General features: G+C 44.3%; 1 pseudogene; it reads left to right on the top strand.

The window, feature by feature from the left end:
* Nucleotides 1–12463: 12463 nt before the first annotated feature.
* Nucleotides 12464–13667, top strand: LOC105729850 (etoposide-induced protein 2.4-like; annotated as a pseudogene).
* Nucleotides 13668–16458: the final 2791 nt, after the last annotated feature.

The raw sequence follows: 16458 nt of genomic DNA, 5'->3' as shown, positions 1-16458 counted from the left end.
AAATGCTACAACTCTTCTCTAAAAGAAATGCCTCCAATGACTTTATGTATCTTTTCTTTTAGGACTTTTCTAGACCTATCGTTAGCATTCTGTTTCACCTGATTAATCCTAATCATCCAACCTGTTCTGAACAATTCTGCTCTGCTGTGATGTCCTCCAGTCTCAAAACCCGTAGCAAATACCAACCTCTAAAAATTTCTGCAAGCCCTGTTTGGAAAACAAACATGTCATAGCTGGCTTCTATCTGTGGCTTTGGATTTCTTCCTCCAGTTTACATTATACCAAGCAATTTCTAGAGTGTCAGCTTCATCAGTTCAGCCTGTTATTACATGCACATATTTGTATTAGGGTTCTCCAGAGAAACATCATATATAGAATGTTTACATATTATAATATAATACTGTTTACAAGACAATATGTAATAATATAAGGTTATTTAATATGTTATAAAATAAAAATATAATTATATATGATATATGTAAAATAAAAAAATATGTACAGGGCAAGCCCTCACTTAAAGTCATTGTTAGGTTCTTGGAAACTGTGACTTTAAGTGAAACGACATATAACCACCAATTTTATCATAGGCTAATTGATATAAATGAGTTAAGTCCCTGTGATGTATTTCTGGCCACAAAAACATCATCAATATTTTAAATAAAGACCCAAAACATTGCTAATATTAAACACTGAAATAAATGTGAGCTATACATACATTTTTAAAAAACTATTATTTGAGTGGGATGCAGTGGCATGAACCTGTAATCTCAGCTACTCTGGAGGCTGAGGCAGGAGGATCACTTGAGCCAATAAGTCTGCAGTGCACCATGATTGTGCCTGTGAATAGCCACTACACTCCAGCCTGAGCAACACAGCAAGACCTCATCTATAGAATTTTTTTTTTTTGAGACGGAGTCTTACTCTGTTGCCCAGGCTGGGGTGCAGTGGCACAATCTCAGCTTACTGCAACCTCCACCTCCCAGGTTCAAGCAATTCTCCTGTGTCAGCCTTCTGAGTAGCTGGACTACAGGGATGTGTTATCACACCTGGCTAATTTTTTGTATTTTTAGTAGATACGGGGTTTCACCGTGTTAGCCAGGATGGTCTCTATCTCCTGACCTCGTGATCTGCCCATCTTGACCTCCCAAAGTGCTGGATTACAGGTGTGAGCCACCATGCCAGGCCAAAATTTTTTTTTAATAAAAAAAAATTATTTGGTAAGAGATGCCTCGTCAAAGACTTTCTCCTACACATTAGCGCTGTGCGTTTGGCCACTTCTAGTTCTAAGAGAATCTGGGAGACCCATTTTAGGTTTCCAACCTCTAGAGCAGCTTTTTCCAATAAAGCTTTCTGTGATGATGAAAATGTTCTTTACTTGCTCCACTAGAATAGCTTCTAGCCTCATGTAGCGACAACACTTGAAACCTGGCTAGTGTGACTGAAAAGCTGAATTTCTGATATTATTTAACTTAAATTAATTTGAATTTAACTAGCCATATGTGGCTAGTGGCTACCATATTGGACAGCCACACTTTTTTGGAGACAGGATCTTGTTCTGTTGCCCAGGCTGGAGTGCAGTGGCATGATCATGGCTCATTGCAGCCTCGACCTCCCCAGCCCAAATGATCCTCCCACCTCAGCCTCCCAAGTAACTGAGATTACAGGCATGTGTCACTACATCTGGCTAATTAAAAAAAAACTGTGGAATGTAGTCTCACATGTTGCCCAGCCTGGTTTCAAACTCCTGGGCTCAAGCAATCCTCCCACTTGAGCCTCCCAAAGTGCTGGGATTACAGGCATGAGCTACCACACCCAGCTACAACAGCCACACTTTTGAAATGAAGGAAGTCCAGGAGAAAGAGTTAGAAAAGATGTTGGGTAAGCCAAGCTACGGTGCTTGTCACAGGACCACTCTTAATCTATTGCACTTCTCTTCTGTCTTTACTTCAGTAATAACATACTTTCTCAGTTCTACTTCTTTGACACAACTTTCCTAGTATATAGCATCAAACATCTGGGCTCTCAAAATGGGCTGAGCTCTTCCTTCATCCACCTCTTAAATGTTGGTGTTCCCAAGGGTTTCCCTGACCTTTTCAGTTCACTTTTAACACTCTCCCTCTTTAGATGCGCTCACCTACTCCTTGCTTCCCCACTTCTTATAAGCTGATGACTTTCACATCTGTATATCTACTTCAGTGAACTCCATTTATCTCCCTACTTGTCTCTCTCAAGATGTCTCACAGACACTTCAAGCTCAACACATCTCAAGATGTATAGATACTGATGGAACAAATATTCATTTTGTGCCAGCTGAATGCCAGGCAGTGAGTTAGATGCAAGTAGGCTAGACATGAGCCCTTTGGGTGTTTGCAGTTTAGCAGGTGCAATAAGCAGGTTTTCTCTACTATACTGGCTTCGAGCTGTCGTCTTCTGGTTCTATTCATTCTCACCCAAGTGCAGAGTTGGTTGTTGTTGGTTGCTGTGCTTTTACTCTTAGAAAACCATCCTTCTAGATCAGAGGTTTTCAACCTCTTTGGTCAAAAACTCTTGACACTCCTAAAAATTATTTGGGACTGCAAAGAACTTCGTGGTGTTGACTTATAAATAAGGTAGACATTTAAAAATATCCATTAATTCACTCAAATACAATAATAAGTTCATTACATGTTAATATTTACATTATTTACAACTTTTTTTCACATTTGAGATACGCTGCTTATAATTCTCTGGGAAAGCAGTATTGGACTCCGTGTTTAACAAGTTCTAGAATGTGAAAACCACTGATGTACCAAACAAAATCCTTATTTGAAGAATCACTTCCACCACTGTCCATCTAGAAGGCCTTCCCTTACACCCCATGGGCTGTTAGGGTCGCTCCTCTCTCCTCCTCTTCCTGTTCTTCCAGCCCTCTTTGTTGTGTGAGATGCATTCCTGTGTGGTACAGGGGGTGGTACCTGCTCCCACCATGGGTCCATGAGCTCCTTGTGGCCTGGGACATCACCTGACAGCTCCCTTTGGCCAGTACTTATCTCAAGGCCTTTTTTTTTTTTAAATCAGAGTTTAATAAATGCTTATAATTTGTTCATTGCCAATTCAGAATTAGTGTGTCATGGCATTAAACTAACCCAAGACTATTTTAAAATTAAAGTCATAAGACTTCATAGTTTGACTCTAGAACGGTAAGAAAAAAGGCAAGGAAACATTATTTTGTTCTTTTTGAAAAGATATTTACAATATTTTAAAATGAAAATAAAGATATTTTCCAGAACCAAAGATTAGTTAGAAGAGTGGTACTGTTTTACTTTTTGGCAAATCTCTTTAGAGTGGTTAATGGAAGTTGGCTGGACTGTTATATTTTCTTTTGCATTTAATTTGTTGGGATTTGATAAATACATAGCCTCTATACACTCATATAGAAAATGAGCATAATAGAGGCAAAGAAAATCTTAGTTCTTGAAGAAAATAGTTTGTGAAATTATTGTGAAAATAGATTGGGCTTCACGGAGCACCTGAAGGGGTTTCAGGAGTCCCCAGATCATACTTTGAGAACTGCTTGCTCTCCAGAACACCAGGGCCACATTCTTATTTTAGGCTTCAAGATGATCTAGACTATTGTAAAGGTGGTTTGTCATATAGGGTGGTTTGGTTGGGCTGTGCCTACCTTAGGTCATAGATGAATTCTCCCCTGCTGGTTGACCAAGGGCAGGCTGCAGGCAGCTGTCAAAGGAAGACCCTCAACAGATGGCCCCTGGCCATAGGAGGGTGCACTTCAATTGTAAGTGGTGGTCTTGGGCCACTGATACAAACTCATGAGCTGGTGATGATGGTACGTGCACGTGCAGGAAGCTGGGCACACTCCACATCTGTGTTCTACCTCCTCGCTTTGTTCGGAAAGTCCTCACAAAGGTCCTCCCTCCTCAGGATTCCTCATGTATTTTGTGGTCCTCAGGTTTCTCCCCAGTCCCAGATCAAATCTCCTCTTATATTATTTTCTTTCCACTCTAATGTTAATTTTTTTTTTTTTTTTTAACGGAGTCTTGAACTGTCGCCCAGGCTGTAGTGCAGTGGCGCGATCTTGGCTCACTGCAGTCTCCGCCTCCTGGGCTCATGTGCAGTTTTAAGAAACTTATTTAGATGTCGGAACTAAATACTGTTTTATTCTCCTTGCATTCCTGCTGTAACAATGCCAAATTCTCCTTGAACTGCCTCTAACTGAACTGGTAAGGGAAACCTACATGGCAGGACAGAGGGAAGAAATTAAGTCAATTAACATTTCAACTGATTATCCTCCAAATGGGGAGTTGCAGACTTCATCTCCCTGTCCCCATACACCTATTCCTCCTGGGTTCCCCAGTCTGATGGGTGGCCCCAGTGTCTTTCCACCCACGCAGTGGCAACAAGGAGAATACAAGTCAGATCTCCATTCACTCAGTCAGTCAGTCAGTCAGTCATCCTCTCATTTTGCATAAGAACACTTACTATGTGCTGGGGATAGAGTGGTGATGAAGAAAATCACAGGCCTTGTTCCCATACAGCTTACCTTTCAGTGGAAGAGACACACAATAAACAATTTCCATTATTAAAGACATTGTGAAGAAAAACAGATTATAAGATGAGAGATGGCTGATGCCAGCGTTTACGTGTTCACCAGTACACTCTACAGCACTCTGTAGCTACTGGCACATTGCTTGGCACCAGTGGTCATATGTTGAATGAAAGAACAAGAAAAGAGATTAGCTCATACAAGTAAGGATTAGTGAATGGGCCTCTGTGGCTGAGCTGCGTTTACTCCTTCGCTCCTGTACAAGCTGTTCTTTCCTGACCTCCCTTCCACAGAAAACCTCCAGGTTTCTAAAATGGGATTCCAACTTAATGGTATATGTAATTTTCAAAATCATAAAAAAAGGGAAGGGGTTCATCATTTTGCATTAACTACTAAGTCCAGGAGTGGTCAAGATGTGAGAATTTGTTGGATTTTGGAAACTAATCTATCATCATTGTGGTGGTTAATTTTATGTGTCAACTGGACTAGGCCAGAGGGTGCCCACATATCTGGTTAAACATTACTTCCGGATGTGTCTGTGAGAGATTAGCATCTGAATTGGTGAGCTAAATAAAGCAGATGACCCTCCCCAGTGTGGGTGGGCATGATACATTGAGGGCCTCAATAGAAAGAAGAAAAAGGCACAGGAAGGTTGAGTTCTTGCTTTGCTTGACTCCTTGAGTTGAGATGTTCTTCTCCCTCCATTGGCACTCTGGTACTCAGACCTTCAGATTCAAACTGGAATCCACACCATCAGCTCATTGATTTTCTGGCCTTCAAACTATGCCACCAACTTACCTGGGTCTCCAAAGCACCCCTGGGTGGAGTCAAGAGAGGGAACAAAGAAAATTAGGTTTTGGGTTTGTAGAAATGCCTAAAGTCAGCCTGCTCCAGCCAGGCACAGTGGCTCACACCTGTAATCCCAGCACTTTGGGAGGCCGAAGTGGGTGAATCATGAGGTCAAGAGATCAAGACCATCCTGGCCAGCATGGTGAAACTCTGTCTCTACTAAAAATACAACAATTTGCTGGGCATGGTGGCACATGCCTATAGTCCCAGCTACTTGGGAGATTGAGGCAGGAGAATAGCTTGAACCTGGGAGGCAGAGGTTTCACTGAGCTGAGATCATGCCGCTGCACTCCGGCCTGGCAACAGAACGAAACTCTATATATAAAAAAAAATAAGTTAGCCTGCTCCAGGGCTTGGAGGGCACTACAGAATCACTGGTGCTGCTGTTAAATCTAGTGCTGATGACAAGTTATGAGAAAGTGTATTAATGTTGCCTTATCTGTTACACTGATCAACATAGCTGCCCAAAGGATATTGTGGATGGAGGGATCAGCTGCCAACTACTCTCCTGATGGAAGTACCAAGTACATTGGCCCGAGTCTGGAGTGCTGTCCAATAGCCCACTGTCCAGCCCCTGGCCTTACCATTGCTCAGAAAGAATGAGAAATGGACCAGAAGTCAACAGCACCCTCCTTTCTCCAGCTTGCCCCTTGGGTGGGCATTAGCTCATCCAGATAATTTGATTTGGCAGATACCATGTATATTTATATCATTTCTTTGCCACCTAAATTGTACTTATTATTGTAGAAATGTGAGAAAATAAAAATAATTAAAATAAGAAAATAAAAAGAAATTATATTTCACAGATAACCAGTTAAGCTTTAGTATTTTTTAATAGACATTTAAATTAAGGAGTAATGCTAAAAAAAATACATAGAAGCACACACACACTTTTTTTTTCCTTACAAAATCAGATGGTGGGAGAAATGAAGCTCTGCAGGGCATTTAGGTCAGATCTTCCTGTCACTTTATTGTAGAGTAGCGTTTACTGCAGGGAGAGAATTCAGCCTGGCATGTCACTTCATACTGTCCAGTAAACCCTGCCCCTCACAGAACAAAATTCTGGTCACACTGCGTGACAGAAGGAGGCTTGTAGTCAGTCTCAGCTGAAGAAGGGGTTAGTAGCCACGTATAGAACTTTTTAAAGTTTATGGAGTTATGATTTTTAGAATAACCCTAAACAGGCCAGGCGCAGTGGCTCACACCTGTAATCCCAGCACTTTGAGAGGCCAAGATGGGCGGATCACCTGAGGTCAAGGGTTTGAGACCAGTCTGGCCAACATGCTGAAACCCCATCTCTACTAAAAATACAAAAATTAGCTGGGTGTAGTGGTGCATGCTTGTAATCCCAGCTACTTGGGAGACCGAGGCAGGAGAATTGCTTGAACCTGGGAGGTGGAGGTTGCAGTGAGCCAAGATTACGACACTGCACTCCAGCCCGGGTGACACAGCAAGACTCTGTCTCAAAAAAATATGGAATAACCCTAAATATAATCCTAATGTTATGCACCTTCCCGTCATCTTCCATCTTGGTGTGCACTTAACACCCCTGAACAGGTTTGACCAGCTCCATAGAACCGTACTAAAAGATTTTACTATTTGAGGAGGGAACATAAAGTAAAATTTAATTCCATTTATCAAAGTGATACATATAGACTGTGAAAAAATAATTCAGAAATATAGATGGTAGAAGCACTCATTTTACTTTTGCGTTTAAAATTCTTTGTTGTTTTGGATTTGCCTAGTATGTTTCTAAGCGGGGGTGGATTGGTCTCACACTCGTCTATTTCTTTTTGTAAATCCGTTTGCCTTCTCTATTTTGAAGCTGTGCTGATAGGTTCAGGGTACATGTAAGTTTACGACAAATCATTCAATAGTTATTGAGCATTTACTGTATACCAGGCACTGTCCGGGGTCCTGAAAACAGAGTCACGAACAGGATAGAAGAGCCATCTAGTGGAGATTAAACAAGTAAATATAAGAGAAAATCTCAAGAAAGGAACGGTCTGCAGAGAAATAAATTGAACTATTTGAAGGAGAATCCTTAGTGTTCTCCCAGACCCGCATTTGTTCTTGCTCTCTCTGAGACATGGTCTCACTCTGTCACCCAGGCTGGAGTACTGTGGTGCGATCATAGCTCACTGCGTCCTCGACTTCCTGGGCTCAAGCTGTCTTCCCTCCTCAGCCTTCTTAATAGTTAGGACTACAGGCATGCACCACCACATCCAGCTGATTTTTGTATTTTTTGTAGAGAAGGGGTCTCACTATGTTGCCCAGGCTGGTCTCAAACTCCTGGCCTCAAGTAATCCTTCCACCTCAGCCTCCCGAAGTGCTGGATTACAGGCATGAGCCACGGGGCCCAGCCTCTCAGTTCTCTGTTTTCAACATAATTCAATATTTCAAAGATTAATATTAGTAGTCTCTGCCATCAGAAGTTTATTTATAAAGGTAACAAATAGGTTGGAAGGCAATTACAGTAATTCTTATGCTTCTGTATTAACAAGTATTGAAAAATTTCACCCTCCTTTCTTAGGGGGTTCCATTTAAACTAAAAATTGAAATTTAAAAGACTGCTGTGTCCCTGAAGGTGTGAGAGAGGAGCATTCCAGGCAGAGGGAAAAGTTGCTGCAAAGGCTCAAGGTGTAACTGATTGAGTTGATCAGGTGACAGAAAGGAGGCCACTGTGCCTGGATGAGAGTGACAGTGTCAGAGGTGCAGTCAGAGTTGGGCAGAGGCCTGCCCTCTGAAGACCATGTTGGCCAGGTTAACCCATTTGAGGTTGTCAGGAGGCCAATTAGGGCACCATTGCAGGATTACATTTGAGAGAAGATGGTGGCCAGGACCAGGGGTGAGGTGCTGTGGAAATTGAAAGAAATGAGTGGATTTACAATGTATTTTAGAAGAAGAATAAACTGGACTTGCTGATGTTTTAGATGTGAGAGGGTGGAGAATTAAGAGTAACTTCTGCTTGGGCGCAGTGGCTCACTCCTGGAATCCCAGCACTTTGGGAGGCTGAGGCAGGTGGATCACTTGAGGTTAGGAGTTTTAGACCAGCCTGGCCAACACGGTGAAACCCTATCTCTACTAAAAATATAAAATTAGCCAAGCATGGTGGTGCATGCCTATAATCCCAGTTACTTGGAAAGCTGAGGCAGGGGAATCACTTGAGTTTGGGAGGCAGAGGTTGCCGTGAGCCGAGATTGCACCATTGCACTCTAGCCTGGGCAATAGGCGCAAAGCTCCATCTCAAAAAGAAAAAAAAAAAAAAGAGTAACTTCTAGGTTTCCCGACTTGGATATTGTTCAACAACTTAGGGATTGATTGCTCATTTTTTATCAATATGAAATATTCCATTCTATCCCCATTAAATGCTTAGCCTTAGAGTCTGTTTTGTCTCATATTAATAATTCTACGCAGCTTTTTTTCTTGTTAGAACTTTCTTGGTATACCCTTTTTCCTTCTCTTCTTTTCTTTTCAACCTTTTTTATTGTTTGGTTTTATTATAGGTAAGTCTCTTGTAAAAAATCTCCCCCCTTCTTCTTTGTCTCCCTCCTTCCTTTTAATAAGGAAACACTATGTTTGCATACATCATGATTAATGGATAGACTTGGACTTTGTAACACTATATTAGCGTCTTTTTTTTTTCTTTGAGACGCAGTTTTGCTCTTGTTGCCCAAGCTAAAGTACAATGTCGTGATGTTGGCTGACTGCAACCTCTGCCTGCCAGGTTCAAGTGATTCTCCTGCCTCAGCCTCCCAAGTAGCTGGGATTACAGGCATGCACCACCACGCCTGGCTAATTTTGTGTTTTTAGTAGAGACGGGGTTTCTCCATGTTGGTCAGGCTGGTCTTGAACTCCCGACCACAGATGATCTGCCCGACTCAGTGTGCTAAAGTGCTGGGATTATAGGCATGAGCCACCACACCTGGCCCTATATTAGTGTCTTTTATGCCTCGTGCTTTCTCTCCTATATTCCTCCTTGTCTGCTCTTTGGTGCAGTAAAAATTGGGTGGAACAACCAGAAACAGAGAGACTTAGTAGGCTTATACTCGTAGGCACACTGGGTCTTTCTAGAGTCTCCTTCCTCTTTTCTGGGCCCACCTCATATGCAGAGGGTTCTAGTTTAGGACACAGTATGATAGCTCCCTCTTCGTGGCCTCTACCCACTCCCAGTTGAAAGTATTGTTTCTCATTCTTTCAAAGACTGTTCCTTTTGAATGTTCTTTTTTTTTTTTTTTTTTTTTTTTTTCTGAGACAGAGTCTCACTCTACTGCCCATGCTGGAGTGCAGTGGTGCAATCGAGGCTCACTGCAACCTCTGCCTCCCAGGTTCAAGTGATTCTCCTGCCTCAGCCTCCCAAGTAGCTGGGATTACAGGCGTGCACCACCACATTCAGCTAATTTTTGTATTTTTAGTAGAGACGGGGTTTTGCCATGTTGGCCAGGCTGGTCTCAAATTCCTGTCCTTAGGTGATCCGCCTGCCTCAGTCTCCCAAAGTGTTGGAATTACAAGTGTGAGCCATCATGCCTGGGCTTGAATGTTCTTATTTCCATCCCTTGCTCCCATTTAATTATTGGGCCTCCCAGTCCGGTAGAGAATCACTCCTTTTGCCCTGTATTAGAAATGAAGTATTCTGACCAAGGATCCAGAAAGACTGACTCCTGCTCTGCTAATCTCATTTCTTCCATGCTGAATTCCCAAAGGAGATCCATGCAAGGGACAGTAGTAGCCTTAGGAAATGGAACTTACCAATTGTATCTCATCATTAACTGAGTTGGCACCCTAATTCAAGCCCTCTGCTGAAGAAGAGTTTGATGACATGGTTTAGCTCTTGGATGACCATAATTTATGTCCAAACTGGGAAACTTTGTAGAATAAAAATGAGTGAATGAAAGGGTCTGCCATTAATCATCATACCAAGAAACCATGAAGATCAGTATATGCTGATCAGACTCAAGTAAGACTTCTACTGCCCTTTGGAGGCTGCAACCAAATCTCAGGCTATTACCCTCTGGCCTGTCCCATAGTAAAAGAACAAAGTCACAAAAAGAGAGGGCAATGAGGGTCCCAGTTTTAAAACCAACGTTTATCATGTCCACCAAATAAGGTTGGCCAGGTGATGTCTGGGACTCTGACTCACCCAATTAGCAACGGTCGCTCTTTTGCTGGAGAACTTTAGAAAGGGGGTGGGAAGGGCAGTTGGCAAAGTAAGCTTTCTCATCGGGAAGAGAAGACAGAGTTTTCCTCCCCATACAGTTCTCTACCATGAGAGCTCCTGTCTTGGCTTTCCCTCATCACCTGCTAGCCTCCCCTTGTTTGCTACCCAATAGTTGGATTCTTTGTAGTTGGTTTGCTGATCCCATCTCCTTGGTGTGCTCTCAATTCATTATCCTCCATTCATTCTATCTTCTCTGCACTGAGTCTCAGAATGGTCTCTGACCTACTCTCTCAAAGGGCCCCACTAGTGTTTTAGTAATGTACCTATATGCCTCTTGTATGTGCCTTTTCTATTCTTGGGTGAGAACAGAACTTAGATCAAGCTGTTGATTCTGGTTCAGAATATGATGATAAATTCACTGACATTAATATCAGGAGAAAACAGATGTTTGAATCTGGAGCAGTCTGTGAAATGAAAAACAATTTAGAGAAGATATGGGGAAATCCTTTAGGAAAAAACATAAATACCAAGAGATCTCATGTGAAAACAACTAAGGATTAAAAACAAAATACCTACAGAAGTTAGGAAGGACAGAAATAGAAGGGGTTTGGATAAAGATTCAGTTCCAACTGCAACTTAATTAAACATCACAAGGTTTCCATAGAAGGGAAAGCCGTAAATATGATGAATGTGGTAGAGTTCCCTCTGCATATAGCTTTTCATCATTGAGAGAGAATTCACAGTGGGGTAAAGTTCTGTCAATGTGAGTGCGGGTAGGCCTTCACTCTGAGCTCTATCCCTTATGGCCCACCAAAGGAAACATTCTGGGCTAGATCCCCCTGAAGGATTTGCCTAACTGTGGAAAATCTTTCAGCCAGATTTCAGATCTTAGGCAATATCAGCAAGTGCATACTGAAGAAAAATCCTATGTATGTAATGAGCATGGGAAAGTTTTAACCTGGAGCTCAGCCTTTGCTGCCCATCAAAGAGTCTACATCAGGGAGTGTTCAACAGGGCCAGAGGCCTCATGGTGTAACTCAGGGCAGGGCTGGAGCAGCCCTTTGAGGGGAACTGAGTATGAGAAAGGCTGCAGTGGGCACCAGAGGCTGTGCATGCATCAGCGACCACACTGGGAAGAAACATGTGAATGTGGGGTATGTGGGAAAACCTCACCTGAAGCCAAAACCTGACAAGGCATGCACCCAGGGAAGCCCTAAGGAAGCAGCGGGTCAGTGCTTTGCCATTCGCCCTGCAGGCTTCTCCCCATTGCAGCTTCTGTGATATGAGAGGAGACCTCTGACCCAGATGAAGCCTTCCCCATACTCACTGCACTGAGTGCTTCTCCCCAGGGAGATTTGCTGGTGGGCATCAAGAGCAGAACTCAGAGTGAATGAACGTTATTCCACCTTCACTACACACATAGAATTTCACTCCAGTGCATGATTTCTGACATTTCCTAAGGCCTGAAATCCACCCTAAAGACTTCCTATAACCAAAACAGATATAGCCTTCCCCACTGAGTGACTCCATTGGTGGGTGAGCATTAAAGTTGAGAAGCACTGCTCAAATTTCGTTTTGGCCCTTTCCACAGGGCCAAAACAAATTTAGAGCATTGCTTCTCAATTTTAACGCATGGAAGGACCACTTGGGGAGCTTTGCAAAAATCCAATGTCTGAGCTCCACCTACAAGATCTGATTTAATCAGTTTTAAATGGGGTAGAGGGTTGCATTAAAAAAAAAAACTCCCCTTCTCTGCAGCCCAGGCATGGCCAGTGTGGGTGCAGCACCCCAGCCCTGGAATTGCCTGGGTGGAGCAGGCTGCCTGGCACAGAGGAGCCAAGTAGGCCCCTGATGGTGGGTGAAGGGGCAGGCTGGAGCCATGGTGGCAGAGCTGCGGGGTCCTTCATGATGAGAGATTTGGGGACACTTCTATCTCCTCTGTGTATTTGATAGTTTGGGTAGTGAAGACATGGCTGACAGTGTCAAAATCTTTCTCCAAGACCTTCCCAGGGGAATCAAAGACTCTATCTGGGGTATTTGTGCCATCTCCACCTAGACACTCCAATCTAGCAAAAGAGAGGAGCAGCGTGGAAGAAGGGCAGTCAGGGTCCTGGCACAGAGAATACCCCAGAGTATAGAGGAGTGGGGACAAGAGAGGGAGCCATCAAGTGTTGGTAGAATTTTCCAGTGTTGTGCTTGGGATGGTGGAGTGTTCTGGTTCAGTCTACCCTTGCTTTACCAAGTGTTTATTCCTGGGCTTCAGTCAGTAACAGCATGAATTACTTATAACCCATCACTGTGTGGAGATGCTTGGTCGTGGCTGGAATTTTTCCTCACATCAATCTCCAGAGCTTTTTGGGTGCTCCCCTTGTTTGTGTCTAATGAAGTTGTGAATGCCATTTGGTTCCATGATATAGCTGACCTGGCATTTGAGTCATCAGGGAGGAAGCCTCACCCATTCCCTAGTGTTCACAGAATAACTGTTGCCATACTATCCAGTCTTTTGCTGCAGGCTCTTTTCCTCGTGCAGGGAATATCTGTGAGCCTCTTTCCCACCCATGTGTTGGTCAGCTGGTTATTCTCTTGCATTTCTCTCTTCTCGACTCACTCTACTGCTTTGAATATGGTTGGTTCAGTAAAGGAATTGAAATGCACCAGCAGTTGTCTAACATAGAGAGGAACTGGCTTTACTCCTTTGGGTTTGGTTTGCCCTTGGCTTTTCTCACAGCAATGCACTCCTCATATATTATCCACGGCTGCCTTTTCTCTATCCTCATTCCTTTATGCATTATCAGTGCAAAAAGGCAAAGATCCCTGGCAAAGCATAACTCTTTGAGTTGCACCTCTTCTCCTTGGTGGTCTTCTTAAGCAACAGACTCTTCCACAAGACAGTCTTACCTGCAGTCTACCTTGAGTAGCTCAACTTCTGCAGAGAAGTTCCCTTCACCACATCTATCTCCACCCAAACTGAAGGCTACTGCAGGCCTGAGTGACCTGCCATCCAGGGGATGGGTGGGATTGAAAGGAGGCGGTGGCAGCTCTTTCCCCAGTTCACCTCCCCCTGGCAGGGAATGCACGATTCATTCTGCCAAAGGCCCTCTGAAATCTTTTTTTTTTTTTTTTGAGATGGAGTCTCACTTTATCATCCAGGCTGGAGTGCAGTGGCACGATATTGGCTCACTGCAACCTCTGCCTCCTGGGTTCAAGCAATTCTTCTGCCTCAGCCTCCCGAGTAGCTGGGACTACAGGCATGTACTACCACGCCCAGCTAATTTTTGTATTTTTAGTAGAGATGGGGTTTCACCATATTGGCCAGGATGGTCTCAATCTCTTGACCTTGTGATCCACCTGCCTTGGCCTCCCAAAGTGCTGGGATTACAGGCATGAGTCACCATGCTCGGCCAGGAATTGGAATCTTTATCTCTGGTGCACGTAAGGCGGAATCTTCTTGACACCAGTGTGTGGATTTTTAACACCACCAAGAGTCTGAAAGGACCACAGTTTTTTTCTGCAGCTATTTTTCTAGCATTTGCCAGTTCCTGTTGCCAGACTGATTTGAATACTTTGTTTTTCTCCCTGTGCCATTTACCCTCCCACTTTTCCTTCCTGCCTTCTACCACCCTTGGGTGAATGAAATTTGTAATTCTAGCTGTTGCATTTTGTGGATTTGTTATTTTTGTTGTTTTTCTATGAAGCACAAATGTTGGAAGTGGGAGGTAAAGGAGTGTCCCAGTTGCTGCTTGTCACTCCCTTTATAACTATCATTCTCTTGTTTCTTGTATCTCAAGTTAGAAGTCAGGTTTTGGTCTCTCTTGCTCCACTGCAAAAAAAAAAAAAAAAATTAGCTGGGCGTGGTTGTGGGCACCTGTAGTCCCAGTTACCTGGGAGGCTGAGGCAGGAGAATCACTTAAACCTAGGAGGTAGAGGTTTCAGGGAGCCAGGATCGTGCCACTGCACTCCAGCCTGGTGACACAGTGAGACTCCGTCTCAAAAAAGAAAAAAAAAAGATGAAAACATTTTGCCAGGTATAATGCAAAGAGCACCACGAATTTTCCCATTTAATCTTCACACTAATGCTGTGAATTCGAAATCATCCCTATTTTTACATTTGGAAAACGGAGGCTTACAGAGATTAAGTAACCTGCCCAAGGTTACAACTAGGATTTTAATCCAAATCCTTCTGGCTTCAAAGCCATACTCAACCATCCTACTCTACCATCTCTAGAGGTCTGACTCAAATATGTGGAAGAAGAAAAGTTTCCCTAACCATGTAGAAAATAAGAAGAGCAGGCCAGGCGTGGTGGCTCACCCCTGTAATCCTGGCACTTTGGGAGGCTGAGGCAGGCGGATTGTTGGAGCTCAGGAGTTCAAGACCAGCCTGGGCAACACGGTGAAACCTTGTCCCTACTATAAATAGAAAAAAATTAGTCAGGTGTGGTGGTATGTGTACTGGGGAGGCTGAGGCAGGAGAATCACTTGAACCCAGGAGAGGGAGGTTGTAGTGAGCTGAGATCGTCCCACCGTAGCCTGGGCGACAGAGCAAGACTCTGTCTCAAAAAAAAGAAAATAAGAACAAAAGGATCTCTGCATAGTTTTGTTTTCTCTCTCTCTCTTTCTGTGTGTGTGTGTGTGTGAGAGAGAGAGAGAGAGAGAGAGAGAGAGAGAGAGAGAGAGAGAAAATAGGAGAAATAGGGTCTTGCTCTGTTGCCCAGGCTGAAGCGCAGAGGTGCGATTACAGCTCACTGCAGGCTTTACCTTCTAGGCTCAAGTGATCCTCCCACCTCAGTCTCCTGATAGCTGGGACTACAAGCACAGGCCACCATGCGCAGCCAATTTGTTATTTGTAGAGACAGGGTCTCCCAACAGAGCCCAGGCTGGTCTACAGCTCCCCCGCTCAAGTGATCCTCTCGCCTCTCAAAGTGCTAGGATTACAGGTGTGAGCCACCGCGCCTGGCCTGCTTGTTTTTTAAACAAGGATCACTCACAGATGCTGAGCGCTTTCCAGCCAAAGACCAACGAGGAGCCCCACTCACTACTTCCCCAACCGGACGGCTCCACATGGTTCGGTGGCCTCGCCAGGGAGCAGCACAGTACACCTCTTCCACATGAAAGGACCCAGGCACAGGAGGGAGGCTGGCTCTTGCGACCAGAATGCTGGTGGGGAACAGGTGGTTAAGATATCTTTCCCTCTTAATGTCAGTCAGCATCCCTCTCCCTACGCAGCCAAGAGGCCCAGCCCCAGGGACTTTGTGGTGGTGGTGGTGGTGGTGAGTGGTGCCTTCAAGTGTGGGGCAGGGTGGCTTCCCACCTCAAAAAATTTCCAGATCAGATTTTAAAAGCTCTTAAGAGACAAAGCAGTAATTCAAAAATTAAGGGCAGGCAATGATTCCCAAGGAGAAGCCTTCTCTACAACACCACAGCCAACTTCAAGAGGCACAAAGAAATTTCTGTGGTGACAAGAAAAGGTGCTTCAGTGGTGCCCATCAGCACGTGGGGCCGCCACTGCCCCTGCCTCCATAGAAGGTAAGTCCATTTTCTCTTGTATGACAGAAAAGGGAGGCTGTCGCCCCAATGTCTCCCACTCCGAGGGCCTAAGCGGCGCACCTCTCAACCTTTCTTTCCAAGGACTGAAAGGCTGTCCTCTTCGTCCCCCGACTCTGCCCCTATCCCGTTTTCCTGCTCGGCACCTCTCTACCCACTACTCGGCCCCCTCAAACCTCTTCTCCCCACGCCTCTCCCTGCTGACCTCTTTCCCTGTCCCCCGCCCCTTTTTACTGCCCGCTCGAACCCTTTCACCTCAGCCTGCTGCCGCCCAGCCCGCGGTACCTTGAGGGTCACGTCGCACAGCTTGCCTTGCCGCCGGATCTCCTCCATGACTCCGTAGCCACGACTACGCAACTCGGACACC

The sequence above is a fragment of the Aotus nancymaae genome, unplaced genomic scaffold (genome assembly GCF_030222135.1).
Source record: "Aotus nancymaae isolate 86718 unplaced genomic scaffold, 86718_ANA_hifiasm-v0.15.2.pri h1tg000067l, whole genome shotgun sequence".
Classification (NCBI taxonomy): Eukaryota; Metazoa; Chordata; class Mammalia; order Primates; family Aotidae; genus Aotus; species Aotus nancymaae.
This window is presented reverse-complemented; position numbering and strand designations above follow the sequence as displayed.